The sequence below is a fragment of the Schistocerca gregaria genome, unplaced genomic scaffold (genome assembly GCF_023897955.1).
Source record: "Schistocerca gregaria isolate iqSchGreg1 unplaced genomic scaffold, iqSchGreg1.2 ptg000294l, whole genome shotgun sequence".
NCBI classification, from domain to species: domain Eukaryota; kingdom Metazoa; phylum Arthropoda; class Insecta; order Orthoptera; family Acrididae; genus Schistocerca; species Schistocerca gregaria.
In genome coordinates this window covers 793084-798620 of record NW_026061782.1, presented here as the reverse complement: position 1 = coordinate 798620, position 5537 = coordinate 793084, and positions in this window count along the sequence as shown.

The following is a 5537-nucleotide window of genomic DNA, read 5'->3' as shown; positions in this document are numbered from 1 at the left end:
CATTATGAAAAAATGGGAGACTTGGTGACACTCTTGAGGTAGCCAATGACACGTTACTAGTGGTTTGGATTAAGAAATCTCGAATAACCCTATGGAGGAGTAGCGATGACTCTTTTATGATACATAACTAATGCCTCGTTACTAGGGTTTTGGATTAGTAGTAATCATGACTCTTTTATGATACACAACTAGTGACATATCGCTTCTGGCAAACTAGCTACCGTATGAAAAAATGGGAGACTTGGTGAGCAATTGGGACGAGTAACTATGACTCTCTTGAGGTAGCCAATGACTCGTTACTAGTGGTTTGGATTAAGAAATCTCGAATATCCTCTGGGAGGAGTAATCATGACTCCTTTATGATACACAAGTAGTGATATATCGCTTCTGGCAAACTGGATACAGTATGAAAAAATGGGAGACTTGGTGACTCTCTTGAGGTAACCAATGACTCGTTACTAGGGTTTTGGATTAAGAAATCTCGAATAACCTTTGGGAGAAGTAACGATGACTCTTTTATGATACACTACTATTGACATATCGCTTCTGGCAGACGCCGCAGTAAGAAAAAATGGCAGACTGGGTGAGCAATTGAGACGAGTAACTATGACTCTCTTAACGTAGCCAATGCCTCGTTATTGGGGTTGGATGAAGAAATCTCGAATAACACCTGGGACTAGTAACGATGACTCTTTTATGATATACAACTAGTGATATATCGCTTCTGTCAAGCTGGCCACATTATGAAAAAATGGGAGACTTGGTGACTCTCTTGAGGTAACCAATGCCTCGTTACTAGGGTTTGGATAAAGAAATCTCGAATAACTTTTGGGAGAAGTAACGATGACTTTTTTATGATACACTACTATTGACATATCACTTCTGTCAGACGCCGCAGTAAGAAAGAATGGCACAATGGGTGAGCAATTAGGACGAGTAACTATGACCCTCTGAACGTAGCCAATGCCTCGTTATTGGGGTTGGATTAATATATCTCGAAAACCCCTGGGAGGAGTAACGATGACTCTTGTATGATACACAACTAGTGACATATCGCTTCTGGCAGACTGGATACAGTATGAAAAAATGGGAGACTTGGTGACTCTCTTGAGGCAACCAATGACTCGTTACTAGGGTTTTGGATTAAGAAATCTCGAATAACCTTTGGGAGAAGTAACGATGACTCTTTTATGATACACTACTATTGACATATCGCTTCTGGCAGACGCCGCAGTAAGAAAAAATAGCAGACTGGGTGAGCAATTGGGACAAGTAACTATGACTCTCTTAAGGTAGCCAATGCCATGTTACTAGGGATTTGGATTAAGAAATCTCGAATAACCTCAGGGAGGAGTAATCATGACTCTTTTATGATACACAACTAGTGACATATCGCTTCTGGCAAATTAGCTACAGTATGAAAAAATGGGAGACTTGGTGAGCAATTGGGACGAGTAACTATGACTCTCTTGAGGTAGCCAATGACTCGTTACTAGTGGTTTGGATTAAGAAATCTCGAATATCCTCTGGGAGGAGTAATCATGACTCCTTTATGATACACAAGTAGTGACATATCGCTTCTGGCAAACTGGATACAGTATGAAAAAATGGGAGACTTGGTGACTCTCTTGAGGCAACCAATGACTCGTTACTAGGGTTTTGGATTAAGAAATCTCGAATAACCTTTGGGAGAAGTAACGATGACTCTTTTATGATACACTACTATTGACATATCGCTTCTGGCAGACGCCGCAGTAAGAAAAAATAGCAGACTGGGTGAGCAATTGGGACAAGTAACTATGACTCTCTTAAGGTAGCCAATGCCATGTTACTAGGGATTTGGATTAAGAAATCTCGAATAACCTCAGGGAGGAGTAATCATGACTCTTTTATGATACACAACTAGTGACATATCGCTTCTGGCAAATTAGCTACAGTATGAAAAAATGGGAGACTTGGTGAGCAATTGGGACGAGTAACTATGACTCTCTTGAGGTAGCCAATGACTAGTTACTAGTGGTTTGGATTAAGAAATCTCGAATATCCTCTGGGAGGAGTAATCATGACTCTTTTATGATACACAACTAGTGACATATCGCTTCTGGCAAACTGGATACAGTATGAAAAAATGGGAGACTTGGTGACGCTGTTGAGGTAACCAATGCCTCGTTACTAGGGTTTTGGATTCAGAAATCTCGAATAACCTTTGGCAGAAGTAACGATGACTTTTTTATGGTACACTACTATTGACATATCACTTCTGGCAGACGCCGCAGTAAGAAAAAATGGCAGAATGGGTGAGCAATTGGGACGAGTAACTATGACCCTCTGAAAGTAGCCAATGCCTCGTTATTGGGGTTGGATGAATATATCTCGAATAACCCCCGGGGGAGTAGTAACGATGACTCTTTTATGATACACAACTAGTGACATATCGCTTCTGGCAGACTGGCCGCAGTAGGAAAAATGGGAGACTTGGTGAGCAATGGAGACGAGTAACTATGACTTTCTTCAGGTTACCAATGTCTTGTTATTAGGGATTTGGATTAAGAAATCTCGTATAACCTCTGGGAAGAGTAACGATGTCTCTTTTATGATACACAACTAGTGACATACCGCTGCTGGCAAACTGGCCGCAGTAAGAAGAAATGGGAGACTTGGTGAGCAATTGGGACGAGTAACTATGACTCTCTTAAGTTAGCAAATGCTTCGTTACTAGGTGTTTGGATTAAGAAATCTCGAATAACCCTATGGAGGAGTAACGATGACTCTTTTATGATACATAACTAATGCCTCGTTACTAGGGTTTTGGATTAGTAGTAATCATGACTCTTTTATGATACACAACTAGTGACATATCGCTTCTGGCAAACTAGCTACCGTATGAAAAAATGGGAGACTTGGTGAGCAATTGGGACGAGTAACTATGACTCTCTTGAGGTAGCCAATGACTCGTTACTAGTGGTTTGGATTAAGAAATCTCAAATACCCTCTGGGAGGAGTAATCATGACTCTTTTATGATACACAACTAGTGACATATCGCTTCTGGAAAACTGGCCGCAGTATGAAAAATGGGAGACTTGGTGAGCAATTGGGACGAGTAACTATGACTCTCTTGAGGTAGCCATGACTCGTTACTAGTGGTTTGGATTAAGATATCTCGAATAACTCCAGGGCGAAGTAACGATAAGTCTTTTATGATACACAACTAGTGACATATCGCTTCTGGCAAACTGGCCGCAGTAAGAAAAAATGGCAGACTGGGTGAGCAATTGGGACGAGTAACTATGACTCTCTTAACGTAGCCAATGCCTAGTTATTGGGGTTGGATTAAGAAATCTCGAATAACACCTAGGAGGAGTAAGGATGACTCTTTTATGATACACAACTAGTGACATATAGCTTCTAGCAAATTGGCCACATTATGAAAAAATGGGAGACTTGGTGACACTCTTGAGGTAGCCAATGACACGTTACTAGTGGTTTGGATTAAGAAATCTCGAATAACCCTATGGAGGAGTAGCGATGACTCTTTTATGATACATAACTAATGCCTCGTTACTAGGGTTTTGGATTAGTAGTAATCATGACTCTTTTATGATACACAACTAGTGACATATCGCTTCTGGCAAACTAGCTACCGTATGAAAAAATGGGAGACTTGGTGAGCAATTGGGACGAGTAACTATGACTCTCTTGAGGTAGCCAATGACTCGTTACTAGTGGTTTGGATTAAGAAATCTCGAATATCCTCTGGGAGGAGTAATCATGACTCCTTTATGATACACAAGTAGTGATATATCGCTTCTGGCAAACTGGATACAGTATGAAAAAATGGGAGACTTGGTGACTCTCTTGAGGTAACCAATGACTCGTTACTAGGGTTTTGGATTAAGAAATCTCGAATAACCTTTGGGAGAAGTAACGATGACTCTTTTATGATACACTACTATTGACATATCGCTTCTGGCAGACGCCGCAGTAAGAAAAAATGGCAGACTGGGTGAGCAATTGAGACGAGTAACTATGACTCTCTTAACGTAGCCAATGCCTCGTTATTGGGGTTGGATGAAGAAATCTCGAATAACACCTGGGACTAGTAACGATGACTCTTTTATGATATACAACTAGTGATATATCGCTTCTGTCAAGCTGGCCACATTATGAAAAAATGGGAGACTTGGTGACTCTCTTGAGGTAACCAATGCCTCGTTACTAGGGTTTGGATAAAGAAATCTCGAATAACTTTTGGGAGAAGTAACGATGACTTTTTTATGATACACTACTATTGACATATCACTTCTGTCAGACGCCGCAGTAAGAAAGAATGGCACAATGGGTGAGCAATTAGGACGAGTAACTATGACCCTCTGAACGTAGCCAATGCCTCGTTATTGGGGTTGGATTAATATATCTCGAAAACCCCTGGGAGGAGTAACGATGACTCTTGTATGATACACAACTAGTGACATATCGCTTCTGGCAGACTGGCCGCAGTAAGAAAAATGGCAGACTGGGTGAGCTATGGAGACTAGTAACTATGACTCTCTTAAGGTTACCAATGTCTTGTTATTAGGGATTTGGATTAAGAAATCTCGTATAACCTCTGGGAGGAGTAACGATGTCTCTTTTATGATACACAACTAGTGACATACCGCTACTGGCAAACTGGCCGCAGTAAGAAGATATGGGAGACTGAGTGAACAATTGTGACGAGTAACTATGACTCTTTTAAGGTAACCAATGCCTCTTTACTAGGGGTTTGGATTAAGAAATCTCGAATAACCTGTGGGAGGTGTAACGCTGACTCTTTTTTGATACACAACTAGTGACATATCGCTTCTGGCAAACTGGCCGCAGTAAGAAGAAATGGGAGACTGGGTGAGCAATTGGGACGAGTAACTATGACCCTTTTAAGGTAACCAGTGCCTCGTTACTAGGGGTTTGGATTAAGAAATCTCGAATAACCCGTGGGAGGTGTAACGCTGACTCTTTTTTGATACACAACTAGTGACATATCGCTTCTGGCAAACTGGCCGCAGTAAGAAAAAATGGCAGACTGGGTGAGCAATTGGGACGAGTAACTATGACTCTCTTAACGTAGCCAATGCCTCGTTATTGGGGTTGGATTAAGAAATCTCGAATAACACCTAGGAGGAGTAAGGATGACTCTTTTATGATACACAACTAGTGACATATAGCTTCTAGCAAATTGGCCACATTATGAAAAAATGGGAGACTTGTTGACACTCTTGAGGTAACCAATGCCTCGTTACTAGGGTTTTGGATTAAGAAATCTCGAATAACCTTTAGGAGAAGTAACGATGACTCTTTTATGATACACTACTATTGACATACCGCTTCAGGCAGACGCCGCAGTAAGAAAAAATAGCAGATTGGGTGAGCAATTGGGACAAGTAACTTTGACTCTCTTAAGGTAGCCAATGCCATGTTACTAGGGATTTGGATTAAGAAATCTCGAATAACCTCAGGGAGGAGTAATCATGACTCTTTTATGATACACAACTAGTGACAT